Source organism: Sinocyclocheilus grahami, unplaced genomic scaffold, assembly GCF_001515645.1.
Source record: "Sinocyclocheilus grahami isolate Dianchi unplaced genomic scaffold, SAMN03320097.WGS_v1.1 scaffold737.1, whole genome shotgun sequence".
Classification (NCBI taxonomy): Eukaryota; Metazoa; Chordata; class Actinopteri; order Cypriniformes; family Cyprinidae; genus Sinocyclocheilus; species Sinocyclocheilus grahami.
This window is the reverse complement of record NW_015505916.1, coordinates 433,743-453,451: the sequence shown is the minus strand read 5'-3', so window position 1 is coordinate 453,451 and position 19,709 is coordinate 433,743. Positions and strand designations below refer to the sequence as shown.

At 36.1% G+C, this 19,709-nt stretch overlaps 1 pseudogene; it reads left to right on the top strand.

Annotated features, from left to right (window-relative positions):
* LOC107560643 (dihydropyrimidine dehydrogenase [NADP(+)]-like) overlaps nt 1–19,709 on the top strand; it is a 207,859-nt pseudogene that overhangs the window by 90,563 nt on the left and 97,587 nt on the right.

The following is a 19,709-nucleotide window of genomic DNA, read 5'->3' as shown; positions in this document are numbered from 1 at the left end:
TTATGACAACTGTCATTAAGTGTCATTCGCTCAGTTATGTAATTTTTAATGCAAAGATGACATTGTTTGAGATGTATTTGTTATGGGCTATGGTTGGGGGTAAGGGTAGGGGTAGGGTTAGGTCAAATAATGTCATATTTGCATTAAAAATGACATAACTGAGCGAATGACACTTAATGACAGTTGTCATAAACATGCATACAACCTCCTTCATATTCATGACATGTGTCATGTCATGATTATGAAGGTGTCATGTTAGTCTTATGCACACCCCTTCAAGTAAAGTGTTACCGTGTTGTTTCAGGGATTTATTCATTTGATTTAGGTCAAATTAGCTTGGCTGTCTTGCAGCACCAGTGTTCTCTGATTAAGTAGTGAAGAGTACAAGGGTAAATTTGACCAAGCATCCCAGTCCTCCGCTAATATACTTTCTCTTTTTCACAGACGGTCTGGAAATCAGCAATTTGTGCTTAAAGATTGACCATATCATATGCACATGTATATACAAAAACTATTCTATATATTCTATTATATATTCTATATATTCTATATTCTATTATATTCTATTCTAAATCAAAAAATTATTTTATATTAAAACTCATTACAGCAAAACACATTGCTGGTCCGATATAATTATAGTTTGTATATGGTACATGACATGTTGATATTATTAAATACATTTATGAAATCATTAACACATTATATAATGACAGCTATAATTTCATTTACATTGAAATATGAAGGTTTTTTGCTTTCATATAATATTACATATAATAATATTAATATAATATGATATTAATTAAATTCATATATCATAAGAATATTAAAACTCATTATAACAGTGAACATTACTGGTACATTATTTAAAAATTTGTATAGTAAATTTTTATATGAAATAATTTTCTTTAAGTCATCAACACATAATGGTAGATCTTTACATTAAAATATTAAAGTAAAACATATTAGGGTTTTTCCCTGCCACACATTAAAAAAAATGTAAAGTGATGAAGGCTTTATTAGTACTACTATATCACAATAGTTACTTTATTTCTCATAAATGTGACTATATCTTGCAATTGCAAATTGTCTTTATGACTTTATATATCACCATTGCAAATTTATATATCATAGTTTTTACTTTATTTCTAGTAATTGTAACATTATATCTCAAAATTGTGACTTAATTTGTTTAAATATCACAATATACCTTTATATCGCACAATGTAGCTTTTCTATGTATGTATGTATGTTTATTTATTTATTTAAAACATCAACACTTTGAGGCAAGTCAGAGACTTTTTTTAAACTGCCGTGTTGTTATAATGGTATTTAGATTGTATGTGTTTGTCTTTGATGGTAGTGTGGTGATGAATGGCTTTGAACGAGTTTTATGCTGTTACCAAATGGAGATCGTCTTAAATCAGAGTGTGAATGGATTAGCATTGAGCTCCTGCAGTCAGCCCTCTGGGAGCAAACGCAAGTCATTACCGCACAGTTACAACTCAAAATTATTCCTGGACAGTCTTAGTGACGTGATTACAGGGTGAAGAGAGAGACCGCGTGTCCATTAGAGTGAGAGTCACCAGCGTCGGAGTCACCATCTTCATTTCAACCATTTAATTATCTGTTCGCCAAGTCCCTGAACTGTGACCAATAGCAGTGTGTGAAATGCACTGCATTTATTACGGATGTTAATTACTGTACTTGTTTTGTGATTCTTTTCTAAAAAAAATTTAGTGTAGTTCCACTGGTAAACTCAACTGAAGCGGTTGCGCTAAAAACTGATTTGGGGTTTCCATCTGGCTATTCTCTAGTACTGATGGACGTGGTCAGGTACTTGTGATTACAGCTTGTCATTCAAGTAGTTAAATGAACTGAGTTAACAGTTGATTAATAATATAAATTGTTACAATTCAATCATTTAATTACTGTAATCAGCAGACCTGCTAATTATTGGTGGGCTGCAGTATACAACGTGTTCAGGGCTGGTGACAGAGCAGAACTTTTTCTGACATGATGTTGAAGTCCACTAATTAGATCAGGCTGCTAAAGGGCAGACCCGCTATGATTTTCAATTAGGGTTGCATTAAAAAAACAAGGTGTAATGTCACAGAGAGCCTGTGGTGTCCAGAGCTGACTGGAGGTGACATGAATTCACCATAATGAGATTCATCCCACCCACACTAAGAGTTTACTCACTGACCAGCCTGCAGTAACAGCACAAATGATCTCAAACTAAAACCTGATGTTTCAACACTCGCAACCAGTGCTTAATTTGAGCCCGGATCCTGTTCCAGAAAATTTCAAATATTGGATTTTTGTGTTCCGGTATTTGTTTTTTAAAGATCCGGCATTAACAAGTGCATTAGATCGTGAGAGTGCGTGCGTGCATACGAGACAGAGTGATTGCGGGTTTATGTAGATGTATTTGGAGCATGATTTGTAGATTATGTATTGGTCCTTAACATATTATTGACCAATCAGCTTTCAAAATCAGAGTTCAAAATCGCACTCGTTGATTGGCGCTACTGCTTAACCCACTCTCTCCACTCGTTAGTGAGCAGCGGAACGTTGGGAGAGAGTGTAATAATACCAGAAATAATACCAAATAAAGTGGAATATTATAATGTATAAACATTATAAACACTATAATCATAGCCTAGTTCCCCTCACTCCAAAACAAATCATTTAAATGTAACGGTATGCAGAACAGATCAAGAATGAAAAAAATATAAAAAGGCTGGTCTTCCATGTAAGACAAATGCACGAGAAGAGAGAATAGTGCAGAGACTCTCAATAAGGAATCGGTTCAACACTGCAGCTGGAATTGCTTAACAGTTCAGTGCTGAACAGGGTAAGGATATACAGTGACCAAGCCTCTCATCAGTGTTATACAGCCAATATTCCTTGAAATTTTAAAAATTTTAACAATATTTCAGAAAAAAATCAAGTATTTATAGATTTTCTAATTTTGATCTGTATTGTATGTGTATGTATATGTATGTATTTTGTAATTTTATTTAAAAACTCATACCGGTTGTTACTGTTGAAACAGTTGGGTTTCAGTTTGTATTTAGTCGTTAATCAACTTCATTTCCTAATGAGATGCTTTAAAAAAAGGTATTGATGGAGTTCCTGTGTTGGCAGAACTTTTCCATCACTTTCTGGGCCTCATTTCAAAATATTTTCATGTCTAGGCAGAATTTGCTTATATCTACAAAACTAATTGCAATCAATCAAGATAAACATTCATGACAATAAACTTTCCAGTCAAGTGTGCCCAAACATAAATACACATGGCCGTTTTTTGTAAAATATTGATGCTTATATTTTAAATAGTAGTTATATTACATTATAATGATTGTGTGTTTAAATGCATTTTACATTTTGGCTAATGATGAATAAATAAGAATATAAGCATGGTTGCATTTATTATATTTAAAAAGAAACATATGATTGTCATTATGTTTAGGTTAATAGGCATTATTAAATGTATTTATTCAGCAAACATCACCACAATGCAATTATACCTGGATGGACTTCAATATTTGGTTCTATAATTTCTTAATTTTCTTGCATGTAATCTAAGTTGTTTATCCTCACCTTGAATGTAGCACCTCCGGTTGTTTCGTAAGTTTTATTAGCGCTATTGTAAGATGTCTGACCTGCTCACAGCATCTGTGGAACATGTTAAACATCAGGAAAGGTCTGCGCAGCAGGAGAGGGTTATCGTTATTAGCAATTAGTCTACAAGGTTAATTAAAGCACAGCAAATCACCTCTTAGCAGGAGCAGGAAATAGTGTGCTTGACCGAAAGCCAGCAAGTGTAATTTCGCAAAGAGATTTTAGGGAGGTTATTGTGTTTGATGAGATTGTTGTGCGTTTGTGTGCGCGGCTGTCTTTTGGTTTAATGGAATCAGACGGTCTTGTTCGGGCGTGCCCATGTTCATCTCTTTTTGTCATCATAGTGAACGTCTTCATTGCAGATATTGCGTTTTGTAACACAAGCAACAGCTACAGTTCTGTCCGCACCGTACCTTCCCTTAGTTTTGAAAAAAATGCTGAGGGATGGTGGTTTTTTTTCATCTGTGTTCTTTCATTTAGGAAATATGAATTACTTGCCCACTCAAGTGTCTCATCAGATTGGTCTGGCCGCGGCCGTCGAGGGCTGGTACCAGAACAGCTGACATGGCTAGAAAAGTTGGCTGGTAATCTAGCAGGCCTGCCCACTGGAGCTAACAGATGATTTGATCCCTCGCCACACTTGGCTGTTTTTTCTTTCCATTTTCTTTTTTCCCCATCTCTTTGTGGGGGAGAGGGGCTGGATTGTGATAGAGTGTTCTGCATCTGGCTCCTGTCACTCCAGCCAAGGCTCCGCCCCCACCCACCCGCTCGGCCGAATATTCAAACATCAGCATTCCATTAATCACACTCCATCAGCGGTAATGAGGCTGCTTGCTTTCTCCGGCACAAGACTGAACAGCAACTTGCATTTGAGCTTGACACAGTCAAACACAAGGCTTTATGCATTGATTTTCTTATATTAAAAACCAGCAAATTAGAACAGATTGAGGATACTTGAAAATATTGTCATAATTTATCCTCATGTCATTCCAGACTGATATGACTTTAATTCTTTTGTAGAAACTTAAACAGATGTTTTGCAAAATGTGTCTAAATATGAATGTTATGGGACTGTCAAGCGCTAAAGATGACAAAAAAAATCAAAAACATAAAAGCACAGTAAAAAATTTTTTTTATTTAATTAATAATAATTATTATTATTATTTTATTTGGCTATTTTGAGATTATCAGCACCAGTATGATTAAAAAAAATATTTGAATACATTGTGTAAAATATGTGTTATTTTAATTTCATAAATTTGTGCATGTTATATATATATATATATATATATATATATATATATATATATATATATTGGTCATTAGCCAGAATATTATCAGAAACAACCTTATAGAAAAGTGATTTTAATGTTTCAGTTTCATTAGAATTATCAAAAAATATGTACTTCTCCTGGGAAAAAAAAGAAATTATTATAATTTTTATAAAATTATAAATTTCCCTGATCACAGTGGACTGGCTCAATTGTCTCAAGAGCTGCTCAGCAATTCTTCAAAAATTCTACTTTTGTGTTCCACAGTTAGCATAGAGCATACAGGTTTAGAATCACATGAGGGTTAGTAAATAACAGAAAAATAATTTTTCTGTGAACATTCACTTTAGTTTGTTAAACCAAATGACTAACACTGAAATTTGTGCCATTGCAGTAGAGACCAATGGGAAGTCATTCTGATGGAATGATGACTATCCTAGTGTGCTGGTCTACAATCCCCATCCTCTCCTTTATCCAGTGTGGATTCCTCTGCTTAATGGACCCTTGCAATTTGCATCTGTCAGTGAGGAGAATGCCCATGGGTAGAGAGGGAGCGAGAGAGAGTTGCTGCTTTACTTAAGAATGATCTCTGAGGGCTATGAGAGGCCTGACACACTCTACTACCTCTCCAGAGCGGACAGGAGAGAAAGAAAAACAACTCACTGTTAGCGTCTCTGTGTGTGTGCGTGTTGAAATAGGCTAAGTGAGGCTGTTGAAGAGGTCTAGACAATTGCAGAGAACTCTAGACATTAGAGGGAGATAAAGGGAAAAAATAATAGAGAAGAAGAGCAAGAAAAAGTGTTCACGATAAGGATTACAGGCACAGTGTCAAGTGTAGAAGCCAATCTCTCTTCCTCTCTGTCTTTGAACTGACCTGCCAGCCCACTGGAAGATATTACAACTTTGTTCTTAACATCACTTCCCTTCAGCCGGTCTCTTTAATCGCCCGCAAGGAAATCGAAAGCTTAGTTATGAGGAGGAAGAGGAAAACTCAATTTACTTTTACTTAGAAGTATTGGGTAGGCTCTGGTGTTTGGAGTTTATACAGAATTCTCTCTTTCAGTGTTTGAAAATCTGATTGTTGCGGTGTATGCTTGTTGCTGCCTGTTATTGAAGGAGACATATCATAGAAAACAGGATGTAAATGATTTTGATGTACAGTGTACACAGTCGCCAGAGCATCTTTTGTTTATATATGTGACCCTGGACAACAAAACCAGTCATAAGGGAATTTAAAATTGAGATTTATACATAATCTGAAAACTGAATAAATAAGCTGTACACTGATGTATGGTTTGTTAGGATAGGATAATATTTGGCTGAGATATAACTATTTGAAAATCTGGAATCTGAGGGTGCAAAACAATCTAAATATTGAGAAAATCGCCTTTAAAGTTGTGCAAAAGAAGTTCTTAGCAATGCATTACTAATCAAAAATTAAGTATTGATATATATTTTGATATATGTTTTATGGTCCAGGGTAAAAAAAAACAAAAATCTGGTCCGTCAGAAATCATCATGGATGTGACATCACACTCTTGAACAGAGGTATACAATATAATATAATAATTATATTAAATTGATATACAGTAATAATGTTTGTTATATTATAGATTTTAATTATATATATAGAGATGTGTGTGTATATATATATATATATATATATATATATATATATATATATATATATATATAATATTAATTAATAACAAATAAAAATATGTGTGATATGTTTTATTATATTATGTTTATTATATATGCACATAAAAGATGTATGTCAAATTGTGAATATAATATAATATAATATCATATAATATAATATAATAAAATATAATGTAATATAATAATAGATGTATTTCAAAATGTAACAGTGAGTCTACTGCCAAGGTATACAATCAAGAGGGATTATATTATATTATATTAACACTTTGCAATAATTTATAATTAATTTCTGCATATACGTTTTAATCATTTCAGGTTGTATAAAGTAGCCAGAGACTCACCACGCCTTCAAAAAAATCCAACTGAGGTGCGTAGACCAAAAAAGGTATCCCAAAGGTGAAGAGCTTGAAAAAAGTCTGCACACTCAAACATCAAAGTGTCACAAGCGAGATGAGAACAATATAAGCAATTTACTGAATGAAACACGGCAAACGTTTCGGTCACATGTTGACCATTTTCAATGCCAAGCTAACAGTGTTAGAACTAGAAGCCATCTTAATTTGAGGAATCACATGATAATTAAAGAGCTCACATGATCAATCAGGACACACACTGATCAAAAAAAAAAAGCCACAATGTGTTTATATGTAAAGCAATGGATAGTCTACATCAAATTAGAGAACAATGGTTGTCTGTTGGAGATAACAAAAGTACTATTCATAAAAAACAAGACAATTGAAGTTCTTCATTTAATCCCTTCGGATATACACAGTCCATATAATAGATCCACTTAGCTTCGCATTGTAACAGTCTTGTGTTAGAATCACCACCTCTTCTTGAACTGATCAATCTCTGAATACCTGTAAATCTCATATGACTAAGTTTACGTTTATGTATAAAGTAACATCAGTTAATGTAATTCTTCCATGGCTGATGATATTCTGTCATTTGTGATTAAATAACATTGTCCAATATACAGCTGACTTTTTTACTCAATAAAGAGAGAGAAGAGTTCCATTCCTCCATAGTAATCCTCATAATGTGCAATAAATCGTGGGCATCCTGTCCTTAGATCTGTATTTGGAATTTTCTTCATTGATAAATGTAGGACGCGGTCCATGCCGAGCAGCCGTGCCTTTAGAAGATGGATGGTGTGTGTTCAAGAGAGAGGAGGGGTGGTCATTTCAGAATGTAGATCAGTTTGACAGACTATCTTCCCGCTAACGTTACTAACAGTGAATGAAATGCACCAGGAGATGTTACATTAACCTCGCAAAAAGAAAAAGAAACGCCAGTGGGGGGAAAAAACCTCTCGTCATTTGTCTTGTCAGTGACTTCGTATTATTTTCTTGCCATTTCCAGTCTATCAGGTTTTTCCTTTTCCTTTTCTGCAGGTCATGTTACCTCTTTCCTCTCATGAATTTCCTCTCTTCTTTATCAGTTCTCTCTCTCTCTTTCTCTCTGCAGTGATAGAGGCCATGGGTCCCATCAGGTTAAACAGATGGGGGCTTCCTGAGCTGGACCCAGAGAGCATGCAGACTAGTGAGCCGTGGGTGTTCGCTGGGGGCGATGTGGCTGGTCTGGCCAATACCACTGTGGAAGCAGTCAATGACGGGAAACAGGCCTCCTGGCACATGCACAGATACTTACAGGTGCTTTTCTTGCTTTTTTTTCTTCTAGAGGAGTTCAAAAATGATTCAGGAATAAAGTTAAAGGGATAGTTCACCCAAAAATGAAAACCATCATCATTCTCTCACCTATATGTTGTACCAAATCCGTGTGGAGATGTTTTGCACAATATCTGAGCTGCTATTTTCTATATAGTGAAAGAAACCCCTGCTATTCAGACCATTAAACTCAAAAAATAACAAAAAAGAAAGACCACAAAAGCATTATAAAAGCATCCATATGACTACTGCACTATAATGCAAGTCTTTGGAAGCTATACGTATTTGTGTGATGAAAAAAATATCTTCCTTTACACTGTGGCTCTTGAATATCATTGTGCTGTAATTGGGCATGAGACACACACAAACCAATGACGTTTGACGTTATTGATGTACCGTGATGCATCTTGCACACAAGTGCAAATGAGATTTGAAAGAAATGCATGTCAATGTATATAAAGTATATATAAAAATGTATATCAGTTGGAAAAAATGGACTAAATGTCTTCCTTCCGTGTTGGTGCTAAAGAAACATGAAAGATGCAAGTAACTTTCATAATGTATCTTTTTATCGTGTGATACAGAATGTTCAGCAGAATCAAAATCAACTGGAAAACTAGCAATTTATTAATAGATGTATTTACTTATTTATTTAATAATAATAATAATAATATTTATAATTTTATTAATAACATTTATGATGCTTAATATTTATTATTTATGTATGCTTGTATTTAATAGTAATAATAATAATAAATATTACATTTACATTTGTTTGTTTATTTTATTAATGTTTATTAATTTATCTATTTTGCTTTATTTATTTATTGAGGATTTTTTTATATATATAATCTACTGGAAAACTAGAATTTGATTGATTGGATTATAAAAAACTATTTATTAATAGATGTATTTACTTATATAATAATACCAATAATAATAATAATATTTGTAATATTTATAATTTAATTAATAATATTTATTTTTATTATCTGTGCTTGTATTGAATAATAGCAATAGCAATAACAAATAATACTTTTATGTTTGTTTGTTTATTTGGTTAAAGTTTATTTATTTATATTGAGCAATTTTTATTGACTGTTTATGGATGTCAGCATGTTAGCAAATAATGTTTTCAGCAAATAATGACTTTTTTATGTCTGTTTAGGTATGTTTCTATTGTATGAGATGAAAGAAGATGTAGAATACCATTTTATGGTGCTTTTTTGTTATTTTTGGAGCTTGATAGCCCCATATTTAATTTTTATATGGAAAAGAGCCCTGCTTTTGTATACCACATATAAGTCAAATGGTTTTGGAAGGACATGAGGGTGAGTAAAAAGTGAAAGGACCAAAAAACCTTAAAGATGAGGTTATACAAGCTGCACACATAATAATTATGAAAGAAGTACGGAAAATGCCATTTACAATACTCTAAGATGGAGTGTATCATCATTCTGCAGGACTTTGCTTGTCCCTGCTGTGAGATGTCATGTCAGCTGCCCAAATGACAATATTGTGACACCGTAAACACACACCCAAGTTCATTTTCTCGACACATCCACATTTGAAAACACTTGCTTTTGTGCTGATGAGACCGAAACAGATGTTGCCCTGATTATGTCCCGTGTTAAGATCACAAAACCCAATGGAAAAGGAGGATTTGGAGTGCTGATTAATTATGTAGATGAGAGCTTTACATGCTCTCCACAAAGAGTGAGCTGTGACACCGCTGGATACAAAAGCCTCTCAATATGAGTATGTTTATGAGTAATCAGAGCACAATAAGGAATAAATTAGCATTATAGCGGGCAGTAGGACAATGGTCTTCCTGTGGCTTCACGCGGCACAACCGCATGCCGGGGCCACACAGCGAGAACGCCATTCCGTGCAGGATTTTTCTGTAAATCTCACCTCAGAGGCACCGGCGATACCAGCTTGTTCGGCTTAATTAGTTTGCTACTAGCAAAGTAACTGTGGAGAGTGAAGGAGGGAGGTCAGGGAGGGAGAGAGAGCACTTAGGATTGTCCCATTAGCTGAGCCAGATCAACCTGGGCTCCTGAGAGGGGCTTATAGAGGCCCCCTGCCTGTCAAACACACACACGCACACAGGCTGAGACCCTGCAGAGACATCAGTGGCTGTTCACGCTGCTAAAGCCATCAAACCCGTACACCAACAAAACCATCAGAATCCAGGCAGAAATTAAGGAGCTGTGGCATGTATTATGTAATTATGAAGATATATGTGACAAAACACTGACTGCTTGCATGACTGTATGACAGTTTATTCATGGGCAGATATGAAAGGAGGTTGTGCATGAGTGTTTTGCATCACAGATGACTGTAAAATCAACATGAAATCAAAAATTGATGAATAAAACAATTGCCCTTGTTTACTATCTTAATACACAGTCCTGGATTTATTTTGTATGATTATCAGTGCATGTTTTTCTGAAGTAAAAAAAATAAAGTATATAAATTTCCCATTAAAAAATCTCTTCCTACTATGTTAGAGAAATATGAATCAGAAGTAACTTTCGTAATGTGTCTTCGTAATATCCATGCCAGACAGAATATTCGGCTGGAAATAATGATCTGGACAACTAGAATTTGATTGACTGGGTTATGAAAAGCAAGTTATTTATTAATAATATTTACTTTATAATTTGTTCTTGTTTGTTTTTAATAATAATAACAAAAAATGTAACATTTTTGTTTATTGTGAAATGTTCATTTATTTGTTAATACATATTCATATTTGTTTGTTTGATTATATTATGAATTTTATTTATTTATTTATGTTTGCTTTTATTTTAATGTTTATTTATTTAATTTTTACACTTCTGGATTTGAGATTTTTTGGAGTAATTTTAGAAAATGATTACATATTGATTATTATTGTTTTTTATCTTGATATGAACATAAACTAATAAGCACTAGTGTTATTTCAGGTAGTTGCTTATATTTGCTCATAATTTCTCATTTTAATCTAGTTTAACTTTATGTACTAGCATAGTTAAAACTAAATAAAAGGCCACTCTAAAATGTGCAGTTTTATCACACAGCACAATGCCACAGATGTCGCAAGTTTTGAGGGAGCGTGCAATTGGCATGCTGACTGCAGGAATGTCCACCAGAGCTGTTGCCCGTGAATTGAATGTTCATTTCTCTACCATAAGCCGTCTCCAAAGGCGTTTCAGAGAATTTGGCAATACATCCAACCGACCTCACAAACGCAGACCACGTGTAAACACACCAGCCCAGGACCTCCACATCCAGCATCTTCACCTCCAAGATCGTCTGAGACCAGCCACCCGAACAGCTGCTGCAACAATCGGTTTGCATAACCAAAGAATTTCTGCACAAACTGTCAGAAATCGTCTCAGGGAAGCTCATCTGCATGCTCGTCGTCCTCATCGGGGTCTCAACCTGACTCCATTTCGTCGTCGTAACCGACTTGAGTGGGCAAATGCTCACATTCTGGCACTTTGGAGAGGTGTTCTCTTCACGGATGAATCCCGGTTTTCACTGTACAGGGCAGATGGCAGACAACGTGTATGGCGTTGTATGGGTGAGCGGTTTGCTGATGTCAACGTTGTGGATCGAGTGGCCCATGGTGGCGGTGGGGTTATGGTATGGGCAGGCGTATGTTATGGACAACGAACACAGGTGCATTTTATTGATGGCATTTTGAATGCACAGAGATACCGTGACGAAATCCTGAGGCCCATTGTTGTGCCATTCATCCACGACCATCACCTCATGTTGTAGCATGATAATGCACGGCCCCATGTTGCAAGGATCTGTACACAATTCCTGGAAGCTGAAAACATCCCAGTTCTTGCATGGCCAGCATACTCACCGGACATGTCACCCATTGAGATGCTCTGGATCGGCGTATACAACATTCCAACATTCCACAGGCCACAATCAACTACCTGATCAACTCTATGAGAAGGAGATGTATTCACTTGACACCCCCTCATTCATTATGCGGCTGTGACATCACCACAAGGGCAATCATATGTGTTTGATAAACGAGAGGCTCATTAGAGAGAGAGTTGATGTATGACTGCTATTTGCTGCTTTTGTGCCACGATGTGAAGAGATAAACAATGCTGCGGGGTTTCGCACAAACACACTCTGCTATCTCACACCGATCAGCTGTGCCATTGTAGCTTAAACGCACATGTGTGGCGGCCCGCAAAAGCAGAGTAACCTTCACAAACCTGCATTCAGAGAGAACATGAGCTTTCTCTGTCTGAATGCTGCCAATTTTCCCACTCACAAAGTAGAAAATACCGTCGATGAAGTCTTATACGCTACAAGCTTTTGTAGAATTGTACAGTAAGAAAGTTATTTCCCTTAACCAGGAAATTAACGTTCTTAGAATTGACAAGACAGTTGACCCTGAGAGGTCAGCTAAATATCTACAGCGGATCTAAAATATTCATAATTAATCATAACTAGTTATGGTTAATTATTCATATTTCCTGTCATGAGCTGATTCGTTACAACTGTTGGACAAGAATTTGATAAGAAAGGTTTGATTTCATATTGAAATTGTTTCGATTGCATGCTGTGATGTCATGACAAATCCGAGCATTGATTTGAGATCTCTTCTGAAACTTTAGAGGAGACACGTGCGATTACAGGGCCTTTTTCTTAAAAGCACGATAAAAGCATTTGCTCTCTATTTAATCACATTTGTCATGAGAGCTCTCATTTGTGTTCTTTCCTTCGTGTATTGTTAGTATCTCAGGTAACAATTACAGTGTATTTTTATGAGACTTTTATTCGATTTAATTAACAGATGAATCTGTCGAGAGAAAGGTGATATGACACCGTGACAGATGTTATTTCCACCTCCTCTTTATTCTGTGCTTAAAGCTATTTAAGTGTGATTATGATTTGTTATGATCATAAATGTTGTCGCTAAAATGAACATGCTCTCAAATAGTTTTAATGATTCTTTTTCAATGTTAAGGAAATAAAAAATAACACAGTTACAATTAAAAAACACTGTCTTATTAACTTGAAATACTCTTTTTTAGCAATGTCAATATTAATCAGGAACATATGTTTGTTCTGTTTTGGCTGCTTTCCACTCATTAGCAGCACTGGGAATATTAAACGAAAATAAATAACTGCTAAATAAAAACCCAAGATTAAAACTGAAAGACAAGCGCTCAAACTCATGATAGACATTGCTATAGAGTTCTATATGCTACTGGCAGGAGGCGGGAGCGGGAAAGATCCAGTCAAATGGTTTATTCCGACCCATGGTCCTCGGCAGTCAGCTGATTTCAGACTGTGAGGGACAGCATGTGAAGTGTGTAAATGATGTTTCTTCTGCTCTGATGTGTGAGTGAGTGATGTGGCTGTTCCTGTTTTATAGACGCCTGTCACCTGCCTCCATTTCTACTTTTATAAACTGCGCACCGACCCTTCGGAAAAGGTCAGCTTTTTATGGCGAGAAACATTATAATGGAGGCTGGAAGTTGCACGTGGTTTACCTTGGGAGCTCGGTGCAGTGTCTGGATGTTTTGCTTAAGATCGCATTATCTTATCTACTGACGGTTGCCCGCGAACATGGTTTAAATTGGGCCGGGGCCATCCAGGGTTTGAGCCCCGGCACATTGACTCTGGGGCTCGACATTAACGCTTCATTAACGCCAGACAAGTAAGCATGCTGAGCTAAAAAATCATAATGAAAAGTTTTTATATTTAAAATACAGTTAGTTAGGCAACATCACACAACGTTTTCACCATTACGACTGTTTAATAGTTCAATAAACAATAATATTAGGTCACTTATATTTTAGGTGGAACCACAGCGCATCTCACAGCAACCAGCAGATTCATTGCTGAATGATTCCGTGTTCTGAACGAATCGGTTGAGTCAAAGTTTCATTAGCCCATGCATAAACATCTGATGAATCAGCCGTTTGAATGAATCACTTGAATGAACAACTCAGTGACTCACTCGTTAAACGCTCACTATTGGCACCTACTGGCGTTTTAATTTAGTTTAAATGTATCATTTTCACCATCATTTCTTGTTTGTATATTCCAAAAATATGTTATATTTCTATATTAAACATATTTATATATAATATAAATTATATAAATATAAATATATACATGTAAATATTTTGAAAAAATATATACTGTATGTGTGTGTATTTATATATACATAATAATATCATTATAATAAATCATAATACATTTACACAGTACACACACATATATTACGTAAGCAAAAACTTTTATTTTGGAAGCGACTAATCGTTTGACAGCACTAATATATATATAAATATATATGCCCCCAAACAGGCCCGTAACCAGCTATGAGGCCACCGAGGTCCGGACCTCAGTAAATTTTTCATGTTCAAAAATACAATTTGTTCTTTGAATGACTAATTCGCTGTTAATCTCCTCATATGAATGCCTGCATGACATGTTTAGCGTCTCTGGGCCTAGTATGAAAATGATCGCTGCGAGACGCTGGCAGAGTGAGCAAGGTTTGAGAGAGTTGTGAGTGAGGGCGCGGGTGCAGCCTCCGTGTAGCCAGATCCAGCTATTATAAACGTTTTTGGACTTGTCTTTTCCACTTAATTGAACACTTTAGAAAGTTAATAAAGTAGGTTAGTTGCAGTTTAGAGTCAGCGATATCTTTATCTTATCATACTTGCAAAAGATTGGAAATAATTGGTTTATTTTTATTTGTTTTTTGTTTGTTTTAGTATCAATATCTGGCAACAATAAAAAAAGCCCATGGACAGGTTTTTGCTGACAGGATACAACATTCGGTAAGGGAAACGCAAAAATTATCATGATATTATCTGTCATAAATGTTATCAACGCTGTCAAAAACAGTAGCATTTAACACTAGTAGGCTACTCACAGATCTGTAGAACAAGTAGGTTACAGAATGAAATGAAATACGCAAAAACTAGCCATGAAGAAGTCTATGTCATTCAGTATAGTAAAATTTTCACAAATCATGCTATAAACTTTCATAAGAGCACTAGACAAAGTTATTGTAGTTAAGTATTGTTGCAATAAACAACTGATAAAATTTCCACCCTTAAATATAGTAAATTATTAACTTAAAATTAATTTAAAAATGATCATCAACCCCCAAAACAGAGAAAACATCTTTCACAAACATCTACATGTCTGTCTCCTTTAAAGTGTTTATAGTGTATATAATGAATTGTATTTGTAGTAGGGCTGGGCGATTTTCCAGATTTTATCGATTAATTCAAATTTATTGTTTTGCCATGATTTTATTTTTTAGAAATCGAGGAATCACGATTTTGAATAGAAATATTACCAAATGCTAGAATTAGACACTTTGACAATATGCCGGTGACAACAGTAAAGAGAAAAGAACGATCCCAACCACATGTCGGAGGACGTGATTAACCGCTCACGTGTGGCACGCTCAGTGAAGGGCCATAAATATAGCGTTAAGCGCCATTCACTCAGAATGCGCTTTTGTGTTGACAAAGATGCGACGCGGGCAGTGGAATAGGTAAAACATGCAAGAAGATGGGAGTGAACTTCTTTTAACTTGAGCGCAGTGTTTTTAGAATGGCATTTCATGCATGAGACACTGCAAGAGACACGAGCGCAACAGTCAAACACATCCATGTTTACGCAGAAAAAACTATGGAAAAGCAGCGCAATCGAATAAAAAACCTGTAAAGAACTACTACTGTAATGTATGTCTGATATTTCATGTTTGCATCATGGTGACAGGCTGAAAGCTGCTGTTGTTTTTAAAGAAAAGTATACTGGTGTTATACCTTCAGTCATTTTGAATTTGAATTACCTTGACGTTTGAGATTTTCTACAATAATTTTCCTTGTATTATTTCTGAACACAATATGTATAAGACAAGTTTGTACGATATGTAGTTGTAGTATTTGCATCTTTTCTGCAAAGATATTTAAGTGATTTGTTTAACATTTACATCATGTTGACAACTTCATGTGTGCTGCATTTGGAATAGAATTTTCTTTAACTAGAGGGTTAATAAAGAAAAAGTAAATTGAATCATGTTGTAGTTACATTTTCAAGCTGACTAGTTAAAAATCGTAAAAAAACGAGAATCGGACAAACATTCTGGAAAAATCGAGATTAAAATTTTTTGCAAAATCGCCTAGCCCTAATTTGTAGGGGTTATTATAACACAATTCTTTAACACCACCCCCATCAACACCCAGTCCCCCCCCCCAGACCTCACTAATTTTTAAAGCCTGGGTACGGCCATGGCCCCAAACCATAGAGTCCCCCCCACATATCAAATCCCAATTTAACCACTGGCGGCGAAGTTGTCAGTGCGTACTTCGTAGCTCGAGTGGATTCCCCCCCCCCCGCCCCCTTCTCTCTCGAGTCCTGTTTTACTCTTGACATTTGTAGATGCCAGATTGGGCTGTAATATACTGTTGCATCTATTGCCCGCCAGCATATGCCGAAATACCACCTGATATCTTGGTAAACAGAAATCATATTATTCTTTATTGTGTGCTCAGTGGGAGAGATTGTAAGGGGGCTTTTCTTTGGGGAAAAAAGATAAAGAAGTTCTTAATGTCAATATGAATGAACAGCTGCTACGCCGCTATCACCCGCCTTAAACACAGGGGATTTCTCTTTTTTTAATTTCCTGTGCTTTTTTTTTTTCATGGCCGACCCCTATCGCAACATTACTGCCGCATGCTATTGATAGAATTTGAGATGCTTAGAGGATTGTCTACGAATATGAGAATCTTCACGCTTCTGGGTCTCGTCGTTTGTGCTCAGCATCGCTAATTAGCTTGGGTTGCGTGCTAGACTGGTGGAGAACTGCCTAACAAAGCTCTGTGACCATTAATTAGGATTAATGAACTGTATAGCATACGAAAACGTGTTGTTTTCTTGCTACTCCTTTGAAAACGAGGCCGAAGGATGCCGTCTTCCAAATAACCCACTGGCCTTACATCCATTTTTCACGAATGACAGGGTTTTGTTTTTTTTACGCATCACACCAATTGCAGGATTGCTAGATATGTGATTGATACATTTGGGCCATTTCGGACTAATTACGGATTCGTATGATACCTCCAGGGCTGAGGCCGAGATCCGAAGGCAACTGAGCCCAATTAGCTTTTTGACTGGTCAAGTCTGGTTAAATCACACCTGTAATTGGAGCTAACCTGATTAAAGGCAAATGTGCCAGTTTGCCGCCAATCAGCACCCCAAAAGGGGCCCGTAGGTGCTAGTTTTAGCCGTTGGCTTTTATACTTGTGCACTAATAGTTCTTTCACGTGAGATTTCTTTAACCCGTAAGAATGAGGAATGATTGCTGCTGACCCGCCAGACTTCCGCCCACCACGGAAAGCTCTTAAAGTCTTTAACTTTATCTTACGAAACTTTCTCCACACATCAGTCTATTCTTGAACGTGCCTTCTCACCTCGGCGTAGGAGGATTTAGTGGGCAAATATGAATTAACCAAGTATGAAGACGTATTAAGATGGATTCTCAACTTTTTAACCGCAGTTAAAACAAAAGAAATGGCATACACACACATACACGTTTACTGTATGTCTCAGATCGAGGTTTTTAATTTAATGAGAAATGTTGGATGAAGCTCCATGGTAACACAGATGAAGTGTGATGTGTCCCATCACCCCACCACACATTATTGCCACTTTCTCTCTCAGCATCTTCTGCATGGCTTTAGGTGTCTCTCTGCTAATTAGCAACCAGGATTTAATCAACTGCAGCATTTTTATCAAGAACGTAAAGGTTAAAGGTCGCAAACCTCACACGCGCACTCACAATACTCACGTACAAACCCTCTTACAGTTTGAGTGTTTAATAGGTGGCGCCGGTAATGTGTAACTGTGTAATGTGTAAATGAGCATTTTGTGCGATAAAGGGCTACTGGTCACAGGGTGGGATAATGAGATATTCTGTCAGTTTTATTCTCATCAAGCTTGTATCTAACAGCTTAGGCTCAGTCTGCTGTGAAATGGACTTGGTTTTTATTTATTTACATAAAGTATTTATTTTCTGATATGGATCTGCCATTCAAGAATAGTGCAAGCTGCTTTCCTATTGCAGATTCAGTCTTCCCAGTCTGGTGCAGGTCTACAATTTTGTTTCTGGTGTCCTTTGCCAGCTCTTTGGTCTTGGCCATGGTGGGGTTTGGAGTGTGACTGTTTGAGGTTGTGGACTGGTGTCTTTTATACTGATAACGAGTTCAAACAGATGCCATTAATACAGGTAACGAGTGGAGGACAGAGGAGCCTCTTAAAGAAGAAGTTACAGGTCTGTGAGAGCCAGAAATCTTGCTTGTTTGTAGGTGACCAAATACTTATTTTACCGAGGAATTTACCAATTAATTCTTTAAAAATCCTACAATGTGATTTTCTGGATTTTTTTTTCTCATTTTGTCTCTCATAGTTGAGGTATACCTATGATGAAAATTACAGGCCTCTCTCATCTTTTTAAGTGGGAGAACTTGCACAATTGGTGGCTGACTAAATACTTTTTTGCCCCACTGTATATATATATATATATATATATATACACACACACACACACACTATTCATTTACTTTAAACTAGAATTTCATATTTTGAAAGACCTTTTTTTTGGGCTTGATTAAACCCAGAAAGCTTCAAATGCATGTGTTAAATGAAGAAAAAAGAAAACCACATCTATTAATTTTTCTTCACTAGTACTAAGGAGAGCTGTTTCTGTTCCTTTAGAGTGCTCACTGTAGCTGAGATTGGCACAACCCAGCATGCACTGTATTCAGGCTCATTTCCATTTCATACCAGCAGGAGAGAATTCTGGGATGGGGCCCCCTGAGAGTATTTGGAAGTGACACAGCCATTTCTGCACTTCCAGCTCTGTGACAGAGTTAAAGCGGAGAGATGGATAGCCTCCCATAGCTGCATGCTGGCCTGCTGTGAAGAGAGAGAGAGAGAGAGAGAGAAAGAGAGAAAGCTAGCACAACTCTATTGAAGGACGCTACACACACTTACCAAACCTAATTACTGGTGTTTGCTAAAGCCGATACTGATATCTAGAGTGCATGATGGTCATATATTGCTGACAATGTCATTTTATACATTAACTTGTATAAAGCATATTAGATGTGCACATATGTTTTTTAAAGTAAAACTTGAAAAAATAAAATTTGTACAGTTACTAGACAAAATGACAATTTTCTTTTAATTGCTACAATTGCTGCAGATAACCTCGAAATGATCAATATGGGCCGATAGCATATATCGATCTGTTACCATGAATGATATGACATGATTTTTCATTTGGCAGACAGTAAAATAAATTATCTTCATTTTATTTATTTTATTTTTAAAATATGAAAACCAGTGTTGTTGTAGTTAACTCAAACTAAAAACGTGAAAAAATTACTTGAAATAAACAAACCTTAACTAAAATAAATAAATACACACACACACA